Raw genomic sequence first — 23,850 nt, forward strand, 5'->3', positions numbered from 1 at the left:
GGGCTCCCGCTGGCACAGCGTCGGGGTCACGCTGTATGACTGCCGTCGTCCGGGCCTGTGCCTGCTTGCCCGCTGCACCTTCTCGCCTGCCAGCCTCCTCTGTGTCCTGGACCCAGAGCCCCGCCACGCCTGCGGTTTTCCCAGCCACCTCGTGCACCTCCATCATCAAGTCTCCTGTGACTCCTTGTCCTTCCCCCAGACCGCCCCCCTCTACGCCTCCCCTGTGTCCTCGATGCCCCTGCGTACGGACAGACTCAGGGGCTCCCTCTCTCGTCCTGACACGTCCTTATGACCCAGGGACCCTGCATCAAAACCCTCTGGCCGCTCCTCTAGGGAAGGGCGCCGTATCTTTTCATCTGTGTCTGCGTGTCAAGCCGTAAATATTTGTCAAACACAGTGGGGGGGCCGGAGGGGAGAGCCCTTGGTGCTCATGTTACGTGTCTGTACCCACGGCGTGCAGCAGCCAGCTGGGTCCCTGCAGGCTTTGTTTTTATTTTTATGTTTAATCATGACTTTCTTAATAGCAATGGAAACCAGGGTGGGGAGCGAACCCAGTGGCACTCTTTGCAGGTGGGAAGGAGCCCCAGGTGCTTCTTCCTCCCTCTCCAGCCGTCCGGTGCCCCTCGGGTCACGCCGGCTGGCGGTGGGGGGACACTTGGCATTAGGGCGGGTTAAGCCGGGGCACCCGGCGCCCCTTAGCCACCTTCTGGGACGGCCGTCCCGAGAACAGAAAGCTCAGAGGGCGATTGGCCGTTGGCCTGTTTTCCCAGGAGATAGAAATCTCCGTTGTGCCACGCAGGCCAGCGTCTGTGTGGTTTAGCGGCCAGTCTGTCTGGGGTTGTTGAGGCCACGTTGCCTCACCCCACGGCTCCCTGGGGCTCCCCCACGTGAGGAGGCGTCAACTCCCGGCGGCGGCTTGGGCCCCATCTGCCCTCCCTGTGCTGGAGCCCTGGGCCGGGCTCCCGGAGCAGGTCAGCCACGCGGACAGGGTTCTTGGTTCGGGGATGCGCCCCTCCAGAACGCTCCTATGTGGAAAGCTAAGTGAGCAACCTGCCGGTTGTGGCCCATTCCGACCCCGAGAAGGGGGCTCCCTGGGGACTGGCTCTCGGTCCCTACAAGGCATCAGCCGATATTACTCCACTGAAAAGTCTTTGCTGTGTAATGTGCTCGGCTCTTGGGTTTTTGGGAACGCACATTTTGGTAGATGGAGACCCAGCTTTCCTTTGGTCAGAAGAGCAGAGAAAATCTGGCCTGTCTGGCAACCCAAACCCAAACCATACACAGAATGGATGCTCTCACTTACCCGCCACACTACCAGGACGCGGCTCGTGGAAAGCCGCAGGGTGGGGAAGACAGGTGTCACGCAGTCGGGCAGGTGGGGCTGTGAGGGGCGAGCTAGAGGCTCGGGCACCGCCGGCCTTGTCCTGGCTTTGGCCAGCCCAGCTCTCCCCAGGGGGTCGCTGCCCACGGGGACTCGCCGCGGCGTCACTGCGGGGCCACCCATCACCATAACGCAGTCCTCCATCAGGCGCGCTCAAGGTTGCTTTTTGCTTAGCGGGACCAGGTTTGGAACTTGAAGATCTACCTACTTTTCCTCTGAGGGATCCAGGTGATTGTGAGGCTGTGGGTCGGGCCACTGAGCAGCCCGGTCTAAGACCTCCACGGCCCTACATCCAGCCACCCTCCTTCCCCTGCAGCTCCCAGAGGGACGGATGGGAGCCCCAGCAGGCCCCGCAGCCAGGGGCCCCGGGCAGGCGTGGTCTTAGAGCCGAGTACACAGCAAGCATACCTGCTACTCCAGAGTCTCTATAACTCAGGTTTTCCAGGGTTTCCTTGTCTTTTTTTTTTTATAAAACATTTTATTTATTTTTGAGAGAGAGAGAATGTGAGCAGGGGAGGGGCAGAAAGAGAGAGAGACAGAGGGTCTGAAGTGGATTCTGCACTGACAGCAGCGAGGCCGATGTGAAGCTCGAACTCACGGACCTCGAGATCATGACCTGAGCCGAAGTCAGCTGGCGAATGGATCCTGGACCCTCCGGGCCCTCAGTGTCACATGACCCTTCAGGCCTCGGATTAACCATCTGTAAAATGAACACAGGACCCTACATCGTCTCAGGCCCAGCCTCTCAAACCGAATATTAAGCCCATGAACAAATGGAACCTCCACGCAGAATCGGTTGTCAGAGCCCAGGGAGCCCACGCGCGCTCCCGGTGGGGACGGCAGGTCTCACCGTCTCCCCACCTCGTTAGCCACCGGCCACTGTCTCCCGTCTCCTGCTGGATCTTCACAATGTGAAATATCGTATCTTGGCAAAGCACAGTTTTGTCTGTAAGCTTGTGGTGGTTTTGGACTGATTGCGTTTTATTTTTATTTTAAAAACTTTTTTTAATGTTTATTTATTTTTGAGACAGAGAGAGACAGAGCATGAATGGGGGAGGGTCAGAGAGAGGGAGACACAGAATCTGAAACAGGCTCCAGGCTCCGAGCTGTCAGCACAGAGCCCGACGCGGGGCTCGAACTCACGGACCGCGAGATCATGACCTGAGCCGAAGTTGGCCGCTTAACCGACTGAGCTACCCAGGCGCCCCATGGACTGATTGCGTTTTAAACAGGCCGCTGGTTTTCGGACTTCTGTCCTCGTGACATCAGACTGTCCCCAGTCGCCAAGTGTCTGGTTCAAACAGGCGATCTGCTGTGCTGTCTTGGTAAATCGGAACGCCCAGCCAGATTTCTTCCTCCCGTAAGCTGAACGGATGGCGGCCAGCACGTCGAATGGAGGTGCTCGCCTCCGGGCCAGAGGCAGGCTCTGTTCTGTTTTCATTTCGGGACTAGCCAGGTGGATGTATTAGCATGTCTGTGTTTACGCTGAGGTTGGAAGTTTGGGCGGGAGCGAAATGATATCATGTTTAAGATGTAATTATTAATCTCACCACTGCTGATAATAGTCGCAACACAATATTTTCGCATGCCTTATCTCCCCGGATCACGCCGAAAGCCCGATGGGGGCCGGTGTTTTTGTTTATTGATGAGGATCCCAGTTCTCAGAGAACCGAAGTGACCTTTTCAAGGCCGCTCGACTGCCAGGCTTACGACCCGGGTGTTCAAGCTGGAAACTGTTCACTTCATCACGTCTGTGCCTTTACGGACGTGTCGGTGACCGTTTTGTGGTGACTCCAACAAGCAGAAGTCAAGAACGCAGTGGTCTAAACATTTAAAGCCAGCAAGTTTACAAAACAGCTAGTATTTTTTTTTTTTTTTTTTTTTTTTTTTTTTTTTTTTTACCTTAAGCCATTCCTCGAATAAAGATGGTTAGTGTTATTCCACACTGACGGGCCTCAGTCTTCATTTCTGCGGACTTCTGGAGTCAGCCGTAACCATTTATTCCTTTAACAGCAACCTCTGCATTTTACACGAGTTCCTTCTGAGAGCGAAGAAACCTGCCTGACACGCCCAACTAATCATAAAGATCAAGGTTTCCCAGACTCACCCTCAACAACTGAGTGTATGAAAAAGTCTTCAAGTGTCTTATCTTAAAAAAAAAAATTCTCTATCAGCTGCTTTAAATTTAGTTGAAACTCACCTCCCCCCCCCCCGAACCCAGGCTGCTCTTTATGGGGGTTGATGTTCCTCTAAAAGGGTTTCAGCTTGCTCCACGACCCAGAAGGGCATCTGTTAGAAAGGACTCCGTTAACTCACAGATCTGGCTGAAATACGGAGGGATGCCTCGTGCGTTCCTCACCACTGTTGCTGCAAGGCCGTGGGGACGGGACGCCCTCTGTGTCTGGTTATCCCGATGAGGTTTTCACTGTGCCCTTCAGGTCAGTGCTCCTGGCTGGGCTTCAGAGAAGGATCCATGTCAGGGCGGGAAGCTCTCACCAGCCTAGGCTCCTTTATCAATGGCTGAGACACCAGAAGAAAGCGTGAAGGGCAGGACATGGGGTCACAGCGAGCCCAGTGAGCTGGCAGCATCTGTGGTCAGCAAATCACTTGTGAAGCTTCCCGTAAACTTGTCCCAGGATGCTCCCCTGCTGGGATGCTCCTCTGCCCCAGGATGCTCCCCACCCCAGGATGCTCCCCTGATGGGAGGCTCCTCTGCCCCAGGATGCTCCCCACCCCAGGATGCTCCCTTAGCCCAGGATGTTCCCCAGACCCAGGATGCTCCCCTGCTGGGATGCTCCTCTGCCCCAGGATGCTCCCCACCCCAGGATGCTCCCCAGACCCAGGATGCTCCCCACCCCAGGATTCTCCCCTGCTGGGATGCTCCCCTACCCCAGGATGCTCCCCACCCCAGGATGCTCCCTTGCTAGGGCTGGAATGCTTACCTCACAGGAGTGAGGCGCTTTTTTCTAAGGGTCTGATATCAAGCATTTTGCAGAAGTAAGCCAGAATCATCAATAATAGGGCACAACAGACTGAAGTATAAGAGTTCTACTGGATTTTATTATTTTATTTATTTAAGCCTTCTCTCTTTTCCTCTTGGTAACAGTAGCTAAAGTTTTATCTATCTATTTATTTATTTATTTACTTAGTAAAGCAGCTCTTAGTTTCATTAATTCTTTCTATGGTCTTCTTAGTGTCCATTTCATTGATTTTTCTACTTCTTTCCTGCTACTAACTTTGTTCTCTTTCCAGTTCCTTCAGATATAAAGGGAACCCTCCAGTACTGTTGGTGGGAATGCAAACTGGTGCAGCCACCTCAGAAAACAGTGTGGAGTCTCCTCCAAAATTAGCAATAGAGCCGCCCTATGACCCAGCAATTCCACTCCTGGGAATAGATCCAAAGGAAATGAAATCAGGATCTGGAAGAGAGTCCTGAACCCCATGTTCACTGTGGCAGCATTCACAGCAGAAGGTACGGAAGAAGCCCGCGTGTCCGTCCACAGATGAGTGGATAAAGACGGTGTGGTGTACATTCAAGGGAATATTACTCAGCCCCGAGAGAGAAGGAAATCCTGCTGTCTGCCACGACACGCATGGACCTTGAGGGCATTATGTTAAGTGAAATACGCCAGAGAGAGACAAATGTTGCGCGGTCTCACTTATGTGTGGCTCTTGAGGTTGGTAAAAAGGTGCAAAGTGTCAGCTGAAAGATGAGCGAGGCCTGAGGATCTAATGTATGTTATGGGGACTGTAGTTGAGAACATTGTGTTGTGTGATTGAAATGCTCACGAGAGTCAAACTTAAATGGTCTCGCCAAAAGGAAAATATGTATATAGGTGAGGTGGTGAATGTGCTAATTAACTAGATGGAAGGATCCTGTCATTATGTATACAGGCTTCAAATCATCACGATGTGCACTTGAAGCATCTTACCATTTTATTTGTTACTTACACCTAAATAAAGCTGAAAATAAAGTGAAATAAATGCTCATGTACATTTTGAGCGTAAGAAAGAAATAAAAGAATCAATAAAAATGCAACAAAAACAGAAAGACAGCGGAAGACGTCTACTCAAAAAGAGAGAGAGAGAGGGAGAGAGAAGGATGGAGAGAGAGACAAGAGAGAGGAAGAGAGAGAGATACAGAAAGAGGAGAGATGGGGAGAAAACGATCTACAAGAGTCAGTCCTCACTTTGGATCGTCGGGAGTGAGGACACTCCCGACGATCCAAAGTGAGGACACGGCGTGGAGGGCAATGCCTGCCCCGGGCCCGTGAGGAAAGGGGACCAGAAATGAGCACGGCTGGTGAAACACACACGTGCACACATGTGCACACGCATCCTCATGCACAGAGACCTACAAATTCACACACGCGTTTGCCCACGCAGAACTCACAGCCCCCACAGATCCACCTTACACACCCAATTGGGAAAGCGGATTTTTGGATTTGGCTTGTAGACTGTTCAAGTAGGAGCTCACCTAGATGCTTGCGCAGGGTGGGGCCTCAGTCCTCTGCACAGCGTGGGCTTTCCAGACGTGGCTAAGCTGGTCTGCGAGCACAGGGTTGAAACCTATTCAGGTAACTCCGTATATTTTAACGTGCCTCTCTCCGCGGAAGTCCATATTGGGTGGCACGGATGACTGACCCTTCCCTGGAGCGGCCTGGCCGCGCTGGGCCTTCATACGCCCCGGCTGGGCCCTCCCTTCTCGAGGGCACCCCTTGAGGCTCCTGGTGCTGGGTCCCCGTCTCTGCCTGCCCCCCAGGATCCCCACCAGCGTGCGGGTGGATGGAATCCCGACAGCCGACTTGCTGTCCTGTTGAAGTTGCTTGTCCCCACCCGAGTGAGGCTGGAGCTGACCCTGAGATGCACGAAGAGAGTGTCACCGATGAGCAACCGGAAGGGCAAAGTCGTCAGGCGCTCAAAGGGCTTTCAGGGTGGGGACCGTCGAGGGGGGCTAGGCAGAGGCGGGGGCATGTCCCAGAGACACAGTTCCGGGGGTTCCTGCCGGAGGAACAGAGGCCCATGGGCCTGAATTACAGGCTGTAGGACAGAAGCCCACATGCCCCCCCTTTCCCTCTTGGTTTGACAAGCGGTGTGCCCCTCACAGGTCGCGAAGCATCTCTACTTGCCCCGTGAATGTCTGTGAAGGAGCGGGGAGGGGACAGAGTCACTGCTTCCTGACACTCACGAATTCTGTCCCTCTGTTAGGGCTTGTTATGGTTTTCTTTCAAAGCCACCTGCCACACGCAAACAAACAGGATCACCCTCCCCTCGATGATACAGTGCGGAACATAATGGCAGGAATATACGAAGGGTGACCGGATCTCGCAGATCAGTTTCGTGGGGCTAGTGAGAACTGGCAGGGATTCGGGCAGCCTGATGCCAGCTCCTGATGCCAGCTACAGACAAGTGGAGTCTGCTTGGTGTCGTAACCGCACAAAAGATCGGCGCTAAACAGACTGATGGATACACAGACGAATGCAGAAACACATACGTACAGGTACGCGCGCACTTTTTTAAGTTGACGTCGCACGGAGCTAAGGATAGCTGCGGTGAGATTTCTGGAAAGATTCTAGAAGTTCACGAGGGTTGTCGAGGGCGTGCTGGCCTCGTTCCCGGTGGGCACTGGCCGCCAGCACAGTCCCGGCCGCCTGCAGACCGCTGGTGTGCTCAGGGGCTCAGGACGGCTCACACGCACCCCTCATGATATTTACAGTCGCTGAGCTAAGTCACCTGCCGTAATCCACCCTTCTCGCCACCCTGGCGCCAATAGGGGCTTCTACAGGGAGTCTGGGGACCCAACTGGATTCCAGCCCGGAGTGTGGGTTCTCAGGAACTTCTCTGGAAACATATGGTGACGACACCCGCAGGAAGTCCAGCCAGAGGACAAAGCAGGGGCGATTCTCCTGCTTGTGTCTCTCCTCGGGGCGGGTGGGGACGTCATTCTTCATGCCCAAATTAGTGTTCCCCAAGATGGCCGGATTGATTCTGGGACAGAAAATTATTCTGAAGGTCTAGAGTGTAACTGAGCGATTGAACAACGGTCTTCTGGAGTACGGTCGTGAACTTCCCACGGGCCCTATGATTTCTTGCTTGGACTGTTGCAACAGCCTCCTGGCCGCCGTCCCGCCTGCCCGGTCACCCTGACACCCACCCCACGGAGAGGAGACAGCTGCACAGGCCATAAAGGAAATATTAATCCCACACTTGTAGGAAGCAGTGGGGCTGACTTTATTCCAGGGAACCCACAGAAGGGGTTTTACGGTGGGCTCTGTTCCTAGTATAACAAGAAGGGGGATGTGTAGCCGAGAAGCGGGGTGGGGGTTGGGGGAAGCATCGGGGCTAAGGGGGATTCTGGTTGAAGGGACCTAGCAGGATTCCTGCTGAAGGCAGGCCAGGTGATCAGACATCCCCAGGGTGCAGGGGGATGAGGGACCAGTTCAGGTAACCGGGTGACTAGACCTCGGGGGTGCGAGCTTTCTGGCTAAAATGGTCCAGCAGGATTCTTGCCAAGTTTGGACAGCGCAGAGCCCCCTAGTGGTCACGAGGCGCTCAGAGGCGCCCCAGCAGAGTTTGGGGAGGGTCGCCTTGACCCTCCACTTGACTTTGAGAATCTCATTTGCCATCCACGAGGGAAGGGACAGCCGCGTGGAGCAAGCTGTTGTCAGGACTCTGGGACGTTCAGGCTGCAATTGAAAACAAAGGGCCCACACCCTCTAAGAGAGGGCGGGCTTCCCAGGGGGTCCCCTGGACCTGTCCTGCAGCCTCCGCTCCCTGCGACAAGGGTGTGGAGGTCCCGAAGGGGTGCAGAGTGGTTTTCCTTCCCAGGGTGTGTTCGCCCCGGTGAGTGCCAACCGGGGGGGCGGGGAGGGAGCTTTGAGAGGATCCCCGGAAAGCTGGGTGTATGCACCCCTTGGCCGGTGCCTGCCCCTGGCTGTTGGAAGCTCAGACTCGACGGCTAGCTCCAGGTTTCCTGAAGGCAGATTGGGAGACTGAGCAAACGTGGGTGCATGGGTGGGGGCCCACGAGAGGTGTCCCGGGAGAAACCACCCAAGAGCAGGGGACAGCCCCACGCAGTCCTTGACTCTGCTGGGGTCACAGGGACGTAGGGTTGTCTTTTGCAAACCTGAGGGAACATCAGCTCAAATCCAGAGAGACAGAGAGGACAACGGTGGGTGCAGGGGGCTGCGGGAGGGGCCCTGCAGGGGTGGGGAGTGGCTGTTCAGTGGGTAGGGAGATTCAGTTTGGGAAGATGGAAAAGTTCTGGAGATGGTTGGAGGTGATGGTTGCACAGCCTTGGGAATATACTTAACGGAAGGTAAAAAGCGTATTGATCTATACGCTTAGAAAGAGTTAAATGGAAATTTCATAGGACATATATTTTAGCATAATTAAAGGAAAAGAGAGACAGCATGTGGGCACCAATGTCCCATTGGAACACTGCCAGTGAGATAAAGAAAGATAAGGCGTCTCCCTCTCCACCGGGCTTTCTGTCCTGCCTGCCCCGGGAGACCTGAGCCACACAGGGAACGTGCAAAAGGAAGAAGGTCAGGCCTGATCCCCTCCCCAGGGCGGGTTTTGAGGGTCGGTCCTGGAACCCCGGAGCTCCAGAACCCTGCTTGTTCTCTGAGGCTGAGAACAGAGCCTGGCCATCAGCCAGGCGACTGACACCTGCAGGCTACCCTGACGGGCCTCAAAGCTGCCCCAGATCCCTTCTCGAATCTGAGAAAAGGGAGATTTTGACATCTGGGGTGCAAATCCATTTCATAACTTTGCCCTCCAAGTTACACAGATATGACTACCAAATTTCTCTTTTCTGTTCTCTTTTTTAATTTCACAACAAAAGATAACCCAAAGTCAAAGGCAAAGATTAACTGGGAAAAACACAACTCTAGCTAAAATAAAGGGTTCTTATCAGCAATGTGCCAGGAACTTTTGTAAAGTGAAAAGGAAAGTTAAATAATTTACAGAGAAGTGGGCAAAGCCTAGTAATAAATAATTCACAGAGGAATAAATGCAAATGATTGATAAACGTATTTTTTAATTTTTTAATGTTCATTTTTTTTTTAAATTTTTTAATGTTTATTTATTTTTGAGAGACAGAGAGACAGAGCACAAGTGAGGGAGGGGCAGAGAGAGAGTGGGAGACGCGGAATCCAAAGCAGGCTCCAGGTCTGAGCTGTCAGCACAGAGCACGACGTGGGGCTCGAACTCACAAACCATGAGATCATGACCTGAGCCGAAGTCAGAGGTTTAACTGACTGAGCCACCCAGGCGCCCCATTTAATGTTCATTTTTGAGAGTGAGAGACAGAGCGTGAGCAGGGGAGGGGCAGAGAGAGAGAGAGAGACAGAATCTGAAGAAGGCTCCAGCCTCTGAGCTGTCAACACAGAGCCCGCCGTGGGGCTCGAACCCACGAGCTGTGAGATCGCCACCTGAGCCGAAGTCAGATGCTCAACTGACTGAGCCACCCGGGCGCCCTGATAAACATAATTTTAAAAATGCCAGCCCTCACATTGGAGGCATGGCAAACCAAATGAGAGTAAGGAAATCATCTTTTGCCCATCTTCTTGGCAAAAATTATGTGAACGACAGCCATTGTTGGTGAGGATATAAAGAAAAGACCATTTCACACATTTTTCTGTTATATAGTTACACACACTCTCTTTCATATAGTCGTCCATTTCTGCTCCTTACTGCACAGCAACAAACCCATTTGCACACTGTCATAGGTATAATGATATCGCAGCACAAAACCACAAATCCTTCTAAAGGGAAACGTTTGGGTAAATTGGCTGCGTACCTTCTAGGGGACAGTATCCAGATATTAAAATATTGTGTTAGAGCTACTTTTATTGCATTATAGGGATGTCCATGTTGTGAAGTAAGGAGAGAAGTTGCACAGATAGATAGATGATAGATGTATTTGTCACGATCCCTTGTTTACAGCCTCAGCAGACACGTGGCATCCGGGTATGTCTGTACATGTCTGTAAGTGAGGGGCTGGGCACACTGAAAGGTGTGTAAGTTGTGTACCAGGCTGTTCACTCTGGTTCCACGACAGTGTTAGAAGAAGAGAGGGGAAAGAGACAAGAAATCAAGGGACTGAAACCAAGTGGGGGATATAAATATGTGTCAAGCAAAACTTCTGATTGCAGGGAGTCCGTTTGGCAGATTTCTTTACATAAACAAAAACGAATATGCACCGTAGAGCAAGATACAAGAAAAGGAGGAAAAAACATTGATTTGATTAAAGAATAAATGTGCGGGCTTCCAAGGCCTACGCTTTTTTTATATTAAACTTATTTTGGATAAATTTTAGATTTAACAAGCAAGTTCCAAAAATATTAGAGTTCCCATAGCATGCCCTTTACGGAGTCCTTCATTGTTAATATCTTCCATGATCACAGTGTAGTTGTCAGAACTAAGGAATTGACCTTGGCACATGAGTATTAACTAAACTGAGGATCTTACTTGGAATAACCACGTTTTCTATAAAAATGGACTTTCAGTCCCCAGGACCCAGGCTAGGCAAGCACGCTGCATTTTGTCAGGTTACCATGGCTTTTTTTTTTTTTTAACATGAAATTTGTTGTCAAATTCGTTTCCATACAACCCCAGTGCTCATCCCAACAGGTGCCCTCCTCAATACCCATCACCCACCCTCTCCTCCCTCCCACCCCCCACCAACCCTCAGTTTGTTCTCAGTTTTTAAGAGTCTCTCATGGTTTGCCTCCTTCCCTCTCTACAACTTTTTTTTCCCCTTCCCCTCCCCCATGGTCTTCTGTTAAGTGTCTCAGGATCCACATAAGAGTGAAAACATATGGTATCTGTCTTTCTCTGTATGGCTTATTTCACTTAGTACAACACTCTCCAGTTCCAACTATGTTGCTGCAAATGGCCAGATTTCATTCTTTCTCATTGCCACATAGTATTCCATTGGGTACCATGACTTTTTAAGACTTACCTGGGCTGTGAGATCATAGCAGCCTCTCCATGCTCTTTGGTCTTCAGGGCTCCGTCACCACTTTGGTCTATGTTTGTGACAAAGCAGAAAAGTGGTTTCGACCGCCTCACCATGTTTTTCCAAGACACAGAAGGTCATTCTTCATGTGCCTCAGTCTCCCTTTCTAAGGGGGTCTGTCTCACCACCCACCTTCGTGGTGATTCAGTGTGCTCGTGTCGGTTCCAGATCGATCTGAAAGGCCTTTGCCCGTTTCCTGCGAGGTTCTGGGCCAAGTCTTCCAAGAGCTGCTGATTGCTGTCAGTCTCTCCCATGCTGAGCCATCCCCTCTTTCTGAAAAGTTTGGCCCAGCCCTGTGCCCCCAGCTGGGCGTAGCTCAGTGCCTTGGACCTCAGGTGAAGGATCTATTAAAAGAAGGAAACGAAGGAAAAGAAGGAGGAAGAGAAAAGTCAAGTCAAGCCCATCTTCCAAGTAGTAGCCTTGTTGCTATTATTTCTTGGTTCTCAGTGAGGACTAGAGGGGCACTCGGCGCCCCCAAGGTAGGGGTGCCTTGGTGGCTCAGTCGGTTAGGCGTCCGACTTCAGCCCAGGTCATGATCTCACGGTTTGTGAGCTCCAGCCCCGCGTCAGGCTCTGTGCTGATGGCTCGGAGCCTGGAGCCTGCTTCGGATCCTCTGTCTCCCTCGCTCTCTGCCCCTCCCCCACTCATGCTCTCTGTCTCTCTCTGTCTCTCTCTCTCAAAATTAAACATTAAAAAAAGGTCAATTTTATGTCATGCATATTTTAGCACAATTATTTTTTTTTAATTTTTTTTTTCAACGTTTATTTATTTTTGGGACAGAGAGAGACAGAGCATGGACGGGGGGAGGGGCAGAGAGGGAGACACAGAATTGGAAACAGGCTCCAGGCTCTAAGCCATCAGCCCAGAGCCTGACGCGGGGCTTGAACTCACGGACCGCGAGATCGTGACCTGGCTGAAGTCGGATGCTTAACCGACTGCGCCACCCAGGCGCCCCGATTTTAGCACAATTAAAAAAAAGAAAAACCAAGTGTCTGAAAATAATCTTTGGAGATCAGTCTGCACAGCGTCGGCGCGCTCTCTTGTCCTGGGCGATTGAGAGCCGAAACTCCATCAAAGTCTGTTAGGTGCGCGCTGCCCGGTGACCGGAGACACACGGGGGCCCCTGGTGACTGATGTGTTTTCGTTTGTGCTGTGACCACAGAGAGGAAGTGACAGAAGTGACAGCCAACAAGGGGGGAGAAAGTTCATGAGAAGGACGAACTGGAGTGCGGAGTCTGGGAAGACAATGCAGGAAGAGCCAGTGGCCAGGTCCTAGGTGCTCGGCCCCGGCCGCCGCCTCTTTGCCTGGATGAGTGAGGACACGTTCCATCATCAGCCTGCCGGCACAATCGTCCCCCGAGGCTTCAGAGAAAGGCAGTGGGGTGATTCACCCAGAAACCCTACGGCGTCCTGTGGGCACGTGCACATCAATGCGTCAGCACTGGGATGCTTTGACAACTGGAGGTATTGTTAGAGGCACCCTCGTTTCTTTCTTTCAAAAGCCTAGCCCCGTTGAAAAAGAAAGAGAAGTCGAAAAGTAGATTAAGAAGCAGTGGGATGTCGCCTGGTGTGTGAATGAGATCAGACCGTGACGGCGTGATGACGTGGGACCCGTGCGCTTAGGGGTGAGAATTTCATGTCCCACGCACTATTTATTTGCACTCATGAGAGGGTTTCAGCGGGGGGGAATAAAGATGAACTTCACAGGGTTTTCAGGACGGTTGACGACCCTACACGGTGGTCCTAGCCACGTAACAAATCGCAGCGGCTTTGAACTGCAGACATTTATTAGCTCGCAGTTTGCGTGGGTCCGGAGTCCTGGGGGCGCTGGCTTAGGGCCGGGGTGCCCACGGTGTGCACTTCCTTCAAGGACCGAGGCAGAGGGCAGGCTCCTCCCCCCACTCACTCCCGTGCCTGCGGCCAGGACTCTGCCGTTGGCACGCGAGGGGCCCAGGGACCCCGTCCTACACGTCTGCCAGCCTCCTGCAGAGCAGAACGAGCAGGGAAAACCAAGACGGGGGCCCCTGGGTGGCTCAGTCAGTTAAGCGTCTGACTTCGGCTCAGGTCATGATCTTGCAGTTCGTGGGTTTGAGCCCCACGTCGGGATCTGTGCCGACAGCTCGGAGCCCGGATCCTGCTTCGGATTCTGCGTCTCCCTCCCTCTCTGCCCCTCCCCTGCTTGTGCTCTTTCTCTCAAAAATAAATAAACCTGAAGAAAAATAAAAGAGGGAGAAAAACCTTATCAGTGACCCCTCCTCTGGAAGCAAGTCACTGGGTCCAGCTGTCACTCAGGGAGAGGGGACCACAGGGAACTGTGGATTACCTCAGGTCCTGGGGGCCCTTTTGGAAGCTGCCCGGCCACGATTAAGATAAGGACAGATGCTGGCATTGTTGGGAACAGAGGCTCAGGGTGAGCTATGGCGGGTGGAACGCACGCGGACTTGGCTGCCCTCTTCTCTGACAAGGCATGGGAACACGGGGGTCGCTTCTAGCAGGTGGAGGGGAGGTGGTGGGCAGGGGTGCAGGGGCAGATCTGGGTCCTCCTGAGGGAGCCCTGAGCTGAGCGGCCGGAGCCCCCTCTGCTGCGAGCGGGGTCAAAGGCGGGTCTTCGCCTCCATCAGGAGTCCTATCTGTGCTTTGCAAGGGTGGCCCCGGGAGCGCTTTGGAGGAAAAAACGTGAGGGCTGCGGAGGAACCGAGGTGAGCAGAGAAGACACGTCCGGAGCTCCCTGTCCCCGGGGGGGTTCCATAGGCACGTGGCTCAGCCAGGGAGCCTCGCTTGCAGGCGCCTTCACCTCCACCTGCACTGGCCTCCCGGGCAGTGAGCTCAGGCTGCTGGAGAAGGAGGCAAGGGGTTTCTTCTCCCGTCTCACTATTTTCTCTTTTCCCCTTCTTCCCACTTTGGAGTTTCGGGGCCCGCAGGTTGAGCCGAGGGGAGAGGGGGGAAGGAGGAAGCCTCCGTCTGGTGTGCTGGTGTGGGCACCTTCTGGCTCTGCTCATGGGCCCTCCAGGGCAGGTACAGGTGGAGAGCACGGCCAGCGTGCCCTCTGTGGCTCTCCCGGGGACGTCCCGGGCTGGGTTCCATAGCTGGCGGCCGCCAGGCCGGCACAGCGCCTCGCCTCAGGCCCCCGTGTGCCAGGTGGGGCTGCCCTCGCTGGGCCTTAGCTTCGCCCCTGCACCGCTGGCCTGTGCCCTGCTCACACCATGTCCGCTGTCTCCAGCCCACCCTGTCCCCCCGCGTGTCCCCAGCTCCACCAGAAGCCCCCGGAAACTTTGACCCGCCCAGGCAGGGGAGGGTTGTTCTGTGACCCTCACAGAGAGGTACGGTTCCCTGCAGTGACGACGCCCTGAGAGTGCCCTGAGGCATCCCGCTAGGATAGATCTCTCACCCCCGTGAAGTGCCCTTCTGCTGAGTGGGGACGGGACCCGGCCACTCACTCCTGACAAACAGATACGGTTGAAGTGATGGGATGCCACCTCCTAGTTCATGTTACAGAAAGACTGGGCGGAGGGGCGCCCCGGGGGCTCAGTCAGCTGAGCGTCCGACTCTTGGTTTCAGAGCAGGTCGTGATCTCACAGTTCATGAGTTCGAGCCCCACTATGAGCTCTGCAGAGCCTGCTTGGGATTCTCTCTCTCTCTCTCTCTCTCTCTGCTTTCTCTGCCCCTCCTCCACTCTCTCTCAAAATAAATAAATAGAGGGGCGCCTGGGTGGCGCAGTTGGTTAAGCGTCCGACTTCAGCCAGGTCACGATCTCGCGCTCCGTGAGTTCGAGCCCCGCGTCGGGCTCTGGGCTGATGGCTCAGAGCCTGGAGCCTGTTTCCGATTCTGTGTCTCCCTCTCTCTCTCTCTGCCCCTCCCCCGTTCATGCTCTGTCTCTCTCTGTCCCAAAAATAAATCAACGTTGAAAAAAAAAAAATTAAAAAAAAAAATTAATTAATTAATAGACATAAAAAAAAAAAGAAAGAAAGAAAGGCTATGAGTTCAGTCTTTTTCACTCTGATCTCTTTGGGGACTGATCCAGCTTGTTGCTGTATGCTCAGGCCTGGCCCCTTACTGATGCACAGTACTCCCCAGTGTGATGGACCTTGCTTTATTTAATTATCCACCCACGAAGGGTATCAGAGCCACGCCCAACGGTTGGCGACTAGAAGTAAAACTGCATGAACATTCATGCACAAGTTTTTAGGTGAACTTAGTCTCCATTTCTCCAGGGTCAACGCCTGGAGGTGTAATTTCTGAGTCGAACGCTATTTATTGCGCGATTGGTTTTTTTCAGAAACTGCGAGAAAAGCAAGATGCTTGTATCATTTTCCGTTCCCGCCCGCAAGGCGTGACAATCCAGGCCACCGCGTCCTCACCTACAGTTGCGCCGACACCATTTTATCCTATTTATTTTTTTTATTTAGCCATCTGACAGCTGTGTGATAACGTCTTCCTGGGTTTTTAGCGTGCATTTATTTCCCTAAACGCAAATGACGTTGCACACCTCTCCATGTGCTTGTCCGTCATCTGTGTGTCCCCTTCACGTCTTTTGCCCGTTTCCTTTTTTTAAATTGTTTATTTTTGAGAGAGAGACAGACAGAGTGTGAGCAGGGGAGAGGCAGAGAGAGAGGGAGACACAGAATCCGAAGCAGGCTCCAGGCTCTGAGCCATCAGCACAGAGCCCGATGCAGGACTCGAACTCATGAGCTGTGAGATCCTGACCTGAGCCCAAGTCGGACGCCCAACCGACTGAGCCCCCCAGGCGCTCCTCTTTTGCCCATTTTCTAATTGGATCATTTTACTCTTCAGTTCTGAGAGGTCTTCCTGTCCTCCAGACAGTAGCCCTTTGTCAGATGTGTGACTCGTGAATATTTTCTTTCAGCGTGTGGCTTGTCTTTTCATTGTCCTGGAGGGTCGTTTGCAGGGCAAATGTGTTTGAATTTTGATGAGATCCAATTGAACAGTCTGTCCTCCTGTGCACCAAGGGTCTAAGACACCGTTGCCTGGCCTTGGATCCTGAGGTCCCCCCTGCAACCTTTTCCCCTAAAAGTTGTTCGGGGGGCTTCCTGTTCATGCACACAGTGGAAGGGAGAGGGAGACGGGCGTCCGCTTCAGCTTCCCAGCAGCAGGATTTAAATAAGCCTGTTTGCCACCACCCAAGACCGTGTCCTTCTGGCACTGCACTTTCTCAAAAAAGGGGGTTCAAAAGACGGCCCTCAGCAGAAGGACCGGGTGGCGGGGGGCGGCAGAATTATCCCGGCTCCCAAAACCCAACACGCCAACACGTTTCCAGGAGGGTGCGTGTCTCCAGCTAGAAATCACGACTGGAGCCATGAAGCTGTATGAGCAAATCTGGGGACGGGGGGGGGGGGGCAATCTATTTGCAAGAGTAAGTATTGTTTATGGAGCCAACATCAGCCAAAATGAAATTGTGTTGGGGAGAGATTATCATCATAAAGAGAGCTTGATCTGTTGAAGGTCACGTCCTCAAGTGGCTGTGAATTGTTTCCAGCTTCTGTTTCTCCCCCCCCCACTCCTTAAAGGGAGTTTTATTATTTACTTTATTTGGAAAGTATGTTCTGGGAGTTTATCTATTTTTTTACCTTTATTTAGTCAGTAATGAATTGGTTATATAAAGGAAAATAAATCAAGTGTTTTATTTTTTAGTTTTTTTAAGTTTATTTATTTTTAGAGAGAGAGGGAGAGAGAGAGAGAATCCCAAGCAGGCTCCACACTGTCAGTTCAGAGCCTGACGTGGGGCTTGAACTCATGAACCGTGAGACCATGACCTGAGCCAAAATCAAAAGTCAGAGACTTAACTGACTGGGCCGCCCAGGTGCCCCCAGGTCGAGTGTTTTATTAATCCATTTTTAAAAATGGGTATTCTGAGCGCAACTCAAATCTTAAAAAATGTGCTTTTATTAACCCAAAGTGATGTCCTGCCGGTCCCTGGCGTGAACAGGCAGGAAACTATACGAGGGCGTGAGGGCCAACAAAGTTCAGCAGGCTGGACGGCTTCAATAACAGAAACATATTTTCTCCCAGTTCCGGAGGCCAGGAGTCATAGGTCAAGGTTTCAGCTAGGTTGCTTCCTTCTGAGGCCTCTCTCCTCGGTGTGTAGATGGCCACCGTCTCCCTGGGTCCTCACATGGTTCACTTGTGTGTGCCCGTGTCCTGATCCCCTCTTCTTATAAGAACCCCAGTCACGCTGGGGTGTGGCTCACCCCCAATGAGCTCATTTAACCTTAATTACCTCTGCAAAGAGCTCACTCCCAGTACAGTCACATTCTGAGGCACTGGGCTTAGAACTTCAACACATGAATTTCGGGGAAACACATCTATCCCATAAGACAGAGTGAGCCCAACTGAGGCCATGGCCCACATCGTGTGCCGCCATCTTGCTTACGTGGCCTTCTGCATGGCTTTCCCACCATCTCGTAGCTCCTTCTTGAAGGCACCTGGCCCCTTCACCTTGCCCAAGTCTGGACGTTTGCCTGATGAGAACTGTCTTCTATCACGTTTTCGGTGTGTTTGTTTGTCCGTTGTGTAAAGATTCACGCATCATGAATACCACGGACCGGATCTCTCTAAAAATGCTACTGTGACCTTTGACATCTTTCCCCGGCTCCCCTTTCAGGGCCCACCTGCCGGCCCTCTGACCCTTTCCTCGTCCTCACAGCCAGATCTTGCTGTGCACAGTGTGCTGCAAAGCGAAGGGAGAAGCGCGCATTGCTGTCTACACTGCGTCTACCGCCCCGGCTTCAGTGGTATCGCGGGGGATGGAAATGTGTTAAAGGAGCCTAACTCAAGGCTGGGCTGTCGTGCACACGTTACTCTCCAGAGTCTGCCCAGCCCAGCAGGAAGGAGAAAGATTTCCTCCTGGCCGACAACAGCAAGCTGCTTTGCCCGTAGCCAGCGCGAGGCGGCCATCACCCCGGTGGCCCGCAGCCAAGGAAGAACGACCACCGCTTCAAACGCGCACTGTCCTCTAATAAACTTGTTCAGAGAGACACCTCCCAGCTTCCTCCCTTCCATTATGAAAGGACTCTCCTTTGTTCTCCAGTCTCGTCCGTGTTTTGTCCACCCGCGCTTGTCCGGAGTTCCCACACTTCCGCTGTTCCAAATAAGCTAGATTTTGCTGGCTGAATAGCTTACCTTTCCCTTTTAAATTAAAAAAATAATAATAATGTTTATTTATTTTTGACAGAGAGAGAGAGGGACAGAGTGTGAGTGGAGGAGGGGCAGAGAGAGGGGGAGACACAGAATCCAAAGCAGGCTCCAGGCTCCGAGCTGTCAGCACAGAGCCCGACACGAGGCTGGAACCCACAAAGCGCGAGCTCCTGACCCGAGCCGAAGTCGGACGCTCAACCGACTGAGCCACCCAGGCGCCCTGGGTCTGTAGCTTTGATCCCGAGGTGCTTTAGAGGGAAATGCTGGCCCAGAACACAATTCCGTCAACATTTGCATCGTCAGTGCAGCCTGGACCTCCGCCTCCAGGAAAACACAGCTGGAGGACGAAGCCGTGGTAACTCCGGTCTCCTTCTTTACTTCCGCACCAAGGTGCTGGATACACAGTGCTCCCTAAGGACGAAAGTCCACTTTGGAGGGAGCGCCAGACACACGAGGGCACCTTGGGACTGAGTGTGTTTGAGTAGGAGCATGAGTGTCTGGAGCCACACACGCCCGGGAGGTGGTGGTTCGTGGGGAAGGCGCCCGGAGCTGGGGTCTCACCTCCTCCAGCCAGCGTGTGCACGAGGTAACTCTGAGCAGGACCCAACCTCTTTGCCGAGTGTCTTCACGCTTTTGTGATTCTTGTGGTTTCCTGATTAAAAGGTTAATTTGTCCACCTCCAACCTCTCTTTTTACCAACGGCCCTGCTTTCGTGGACTCCAAAGACTGCTCTCTTCCCCCTTCCTCCGCACAAGACCCAACCTCCATTCATCTTGTCCCATCCTGGAGACAACTGTGGACGATGCAGATCCCTCTGTGATGAGCGGAGCAGGTTAGAAGTGTCTGGGCCCCAAGGCTAACTCACCTGCCCTCACTCACGGCTCGGGGGCTCCATCGAGCCCCCCGTGTCGGTGCCTCGGCTGAGGGTGCAGACCCTAGCCCGGGCCGGGTCACCGCACCTTGTCCTCAAATAGCCCTGTGTGCCGGGCGCTGCGGTGGACCTCATTCCACAGGTGGGGAAACTGAGCCACCGAGAAGGCAAGTAACTGAGGGACGTCACCCAAGCCGTGAGTGGGATTTGAGCCCTTCCTGGTGCCAAAGTGACCCTGGCTCTTTCTTTCCAGAAGCCTCTGTGTGGGAGACTTTGGGAAGACCGCTTTGGTGGGAAATGCATGGAGTAGATCAGAGGGTTCTCTCTATCTTTCCCTCCTCTGTCTTCAAAAATACAAAATCATCTGGTTTTCTGTGGGGCAGGGATGTGCCTTCCAGGGGTGGAGGGGGTCACACGTAGGCATGAGTCTTGAGGCAGCGAAGACACGGGACCCGTGGAGGCAGTGAGCCAGTGTGGACGAAAGCCTGCTCGCTGGAGCGGGACAGACCCTCAGGGTCAAACAAGGGTGGGGAGGGGGAGTCCCTTCACGAGGCCGGCCCAGAGTTGCCTCCAGGAGCCCCACGCCACTTGGGGGCATCGGGCCCCTCCCCACAGAGGTCACCGCAAGGAGACCCTGATAGATGGCCCCGGAGGAAGACACTGGCCAGCCGGGGGCCACAGCTCCAGAGGGGCAACCAGAAGGCCTTCCAGAATATATTCCACGTGGAAAACCTGGTGTCAGGTTTCCCTGTGGCTCAGGCTCATGCCGAGAGGATCTCTGCGTGCCTCTCCGGTACGGTGGCCAGTGTAGCAAATAAAAGTGGAGGACACCTCGTGAAATATGAACTTCAGCGACATCAAGCAACGTCTCAGTACGGGTATGTCTCACGTAGGGTTTGGAACACACTTCATAGCCATAAATTAACCATTGACCTAAAAAGTAAATGTTAGCGGGCCGGCAGCCTGCACTTTGTCAGGGGACCCTGCCCAGAGGCCGGCGACATGACTGCTCCGCCGATCCTGCCGCTAAGCCACCTCCACTTAAGGTGGAGTCTCCTGGGGCTCTGTTCTCAAAGTCTCCTGGCGGGGCCACTCCCAGGGGGTTCCTCAATCCCTTTAGCCCCCCGGGCACAGAACGTGAAACCCTGCGTCTCACAATCCTCCTTCCAGACGGGGACTAGGGGCCTCCAAGTCCCCCCAAAGCGGCCGGTCCCACTGGTTCGCTTTAAGCAGCCCGGTGATGTGGAGACAAGCCTCACGGGGAGCCATCCCAGGACCGGCCTGTGGCTCGCGTGGCCTAGTCCTGGTCCTCACCTCGCCCCACCCCCAGACTTAGTTACTTAGTTATAACTAGACACACACACACACACACACACACACCCGTGCACAGGCTCGCACAGACACACACGTACACGCAAACACACATGCGTGCACCCGCATACAGGTGCCCCCCGCCATGTGCACACGTATGCACCTGATTCAAAGACACAGACACACAGGAAGGTGATGGCCATGTGAAGACAGGCAGAGACTTGGTGGGGGGGGGGTACAGAGTCACAAGCCACGGAACAACACAAGCGGGAAGAGGCAAGGAAAACCCTCCCCTGGAAGCTTCAGAGCGGGTAGGGCCATGAGGACAGCTTTATTTCACGCTTGGGGCCTCCAGAACTTGGAGAGAATAAGTCTCTGTTGTGTAAGCCACCCGATTTGCGGTGCTTTGTTATGACAGCCCTGGGACACTAATAACAGCCCCTCCAAAACAAAGTGGTAATGATCAACCCGTACACGAGGTCCATCACCCGGCTGACCCAGAAAACACGGCTAAAATTGGCAAGTCTGATAACAAGTACCTGGGGACTAAGCTCTCACTTGGACACATGAAACCAGGCGGGATCGGACCCCCAGGCTGGGCAGGAGCCGGCGAACCGTCCGAGCCGCACGAGAGAAAACCGCCCTGGCTCCTGGGGCCCAGAGCGGTCCCAGAGAACAAGGCTCAGGAAGCGAGGGGCGGTGCGCGTGGGCCGGGCCGCCGGGGGGATCACGGGGCCCCGGGAAGGTCTCCTGCGGGGAGCAAGGGGACCCTGCCAGGGACGGGCAGGGAGCGGGGCGGGCTGGGGGCAGATTCGGGAAGGAGGGTGTCGCAGGGTCCGGAAGGGTCCCGCGGGGGAAGCACCATGAGCAGAGAGAGCCTTCTGCCAGCCCCTCTCGCCCCGGGCGAGCGGTCCCTTGCACCACAGAGAGGAACGAGACGGAATCACCTGGACTTGACCAGCCAGGTGGGGGGCTTACCCAGAACAGGCTTCCCTGTGACACTCGCCTCGACGAAGCGGACGCCAGCCCCCGTGTCCTGCCCGGCACAGGTCCATACGGGTAAAACGCGGTGCCGTCTGCCTCGTGTTGGCGCCCCTCAGCCCAGACAGACAGCTGCCTGTCTTACCAGCATGCCCCAGCGGGCCCTGTGGGGGCAGGGGCCTGAAGGTGCAGGAGATAGGTCGAAGCACGCCGTGTCCCTGCCCACGGAGTCCTCCGTGGCTCCCACCGCCTCGCCCAAAGTCCCACCGGCTCTGCCCTCCGCCCTCCCCCAGCTTTTATCTGAAACGCAGGACCCTAAGTTCATGAAAACTTTTGATACAGATCCTGCTGTGACGATTAAAAAAAAAAAAAAAAAGTTAATCCCTATGTTTATAGAGATTATCTGTTCCCTTCTGTTTTCCATCCTGGTAAAAATGGTCAGCGCTATTTATAGATTCCGGAGTCAAATGAGTCACGGGCTAATTCCGGAGGCATTATTAAGACCATTTAAGCAGCAGGTAAAGATTTTGAGGCCAGATTAAAGGAGATGTTCCTTCTGATCCCCTTAAAATATCCTGCCTGGGGCGCCTGGGTGGCTCAGTCGGTTAAGCGTCCGACTTGGGCTCAGGTCATGATCTCGCGGTTCGTGGCTTCAAGCCCCGCATCGGGCTCTGTGCTGACAGCTCGGAGCCTGGAGCCTGCTTCGGATTCTGTGTGTGTGTGTGTGTGTGTGTGTGTGTGTGTGTGTGTGTCTCTCTCTCTCTCTCTCTCTCTGTCCCTCCCCTGCTTATGGAGCCTGCTTCACATTCTTTGTCTCCGTCTCTCTCTGCCCCTTCCCTGCTCATGCTCTGTCTCTCTCTGTCTCTCAAAAAAAGAAATAAACATTAAAAAATTTTTTCAATATCCTGCCTGCTTATCATCACGTTAAACACGCGTGTGGCTCCCGAGTTTCTTTGCCACCAGCTCTGTCCCCTGCAGCTGTGTGGCCACAAGATTTCACTTACACTGTTTGAGCCTCGGTTTGTTCACAGGGGACCGTGAGGCAAAACAGCACCAAGCAGCGAATGTGGCTGTGGTAAGGAGGGATGAGATGGCCAATCGCCGCTCTGGGGACCGTGAGCCTCCCCGCCCCACTTGCAACTTTCCTTAACCAAGAACGTGTTCGTTCTCCAATGTCAAAACCACCCCCTTCCTTTTTATCAGGAGTAAAAGGCTCACACCGACTTCTGTGGCGTGAGGGATGGGAGCGTTGACTTGCCCGCCTGAGCGAGTGACGCCTGAGCGCGTTTGTCTGCTCGCGGCCGGGCTCGTGTACCTATCCCGCTGAACCTCTCGTGGGGCACCGTCCACGTCACAGGGCCCATGCAGTGTCCCCAACATCAGTGGCCATCCTATAAAACATTCCGACTTCCCTGTTGTGTTTCATGCTCACCGCCTGGATCTTCATTCACTCGTGTTATTTTCTTTTTAACGTCCTGTCTTCCTTCTGTTCCCTGTCTGGGCCATCTTACGTGCTGTTGCCAGAATAATCTCTTTAAATACTGTGATGGTGGCCCGTCCCATAATCCTCCAGCTCAGTATTCTGGTCAGATTTTCCCAGTCCGAGGCGGTTTCCTGTCGTCCCCCAGCGCTCTGCTCTCTGCCCAGCCACGTCATGTCTACAGGCACGTGTCTGAAAACCAAGCTCCGTAAGTGTGCCTGAGGCAAGAAGACAGTTTGAGATGTCCTGGACCCGAGTCTGCGGCTAGACTATTCCAAGTTTATTTCTGCAGCTCCGCGACAGCATGACGGTGTCGGGCTTCAAGTTCCAGCAGCGCTCTCCTGCCCGGGTCACCATGTGCAGCGCGTGCAAAGGTCCTGTTGCGGCTCCTGCCCCGACCTCCTTCCCCTCCTTGGCCGTCATCCTTCCCAAGGTGGCCCCCGACCTCCTTCCCCTCCTTGGCCGTCATCCTTCCCAAGGTGGCCCCCGACCTCCTTCCCCTCCTTGGCCGTCATCCTTCCCAAGGTGGCCCCCGACCTCCTTCCCCTCCTTGGCCGTCATCCTTCCCAAGGTGGCCCCCGACCTCCTTCCCCTCCTTGGCCGTCATCCTTCCCAAGGTGGCCCCCGACCTCCTTCCCCTCCTTGGCCGT

At 53.8% G+C, this 23,850-nt stretch overlaps 1 long non-coding RNA gene across 1 annotated transcript; it reads right to left on the reverse strand.

Annotated features, from left to right (window-relative positions):
• Positions 1–11,079: 11,079 nt before the first annotated feature.
• On the reverse strand, positions 11,080–22,497 carry LOC147574668 (uncharacterized). Its single transcript, XR_015243390.1, has 3 exons — positions 21,718–22,497; positions 11,538–11,749; positions 11,080–11,415 (listed from the first exon to the last, which is right to left on the reverse strand). It is a non-coding gene; the product is annotated as an uncharacterized LOC147574668 (long non-coding RNA).
• Positions 22,498–23,850: the final 1,353 nt, after the last annotated feature.

This window comes from Puma concolor, chromosome D4 (assembly GCF_028749965.1).
Source record: "Puma concolor isolate L17-30 chromosome D4, mPumCon1.1.hap2, whole genome shotgun sequence".
Lineage (NCBI taxonomy): Eukaryota > Metazoa > Chordata > Mammalia > Carnivora > Felidae > Puma > Puma concolor.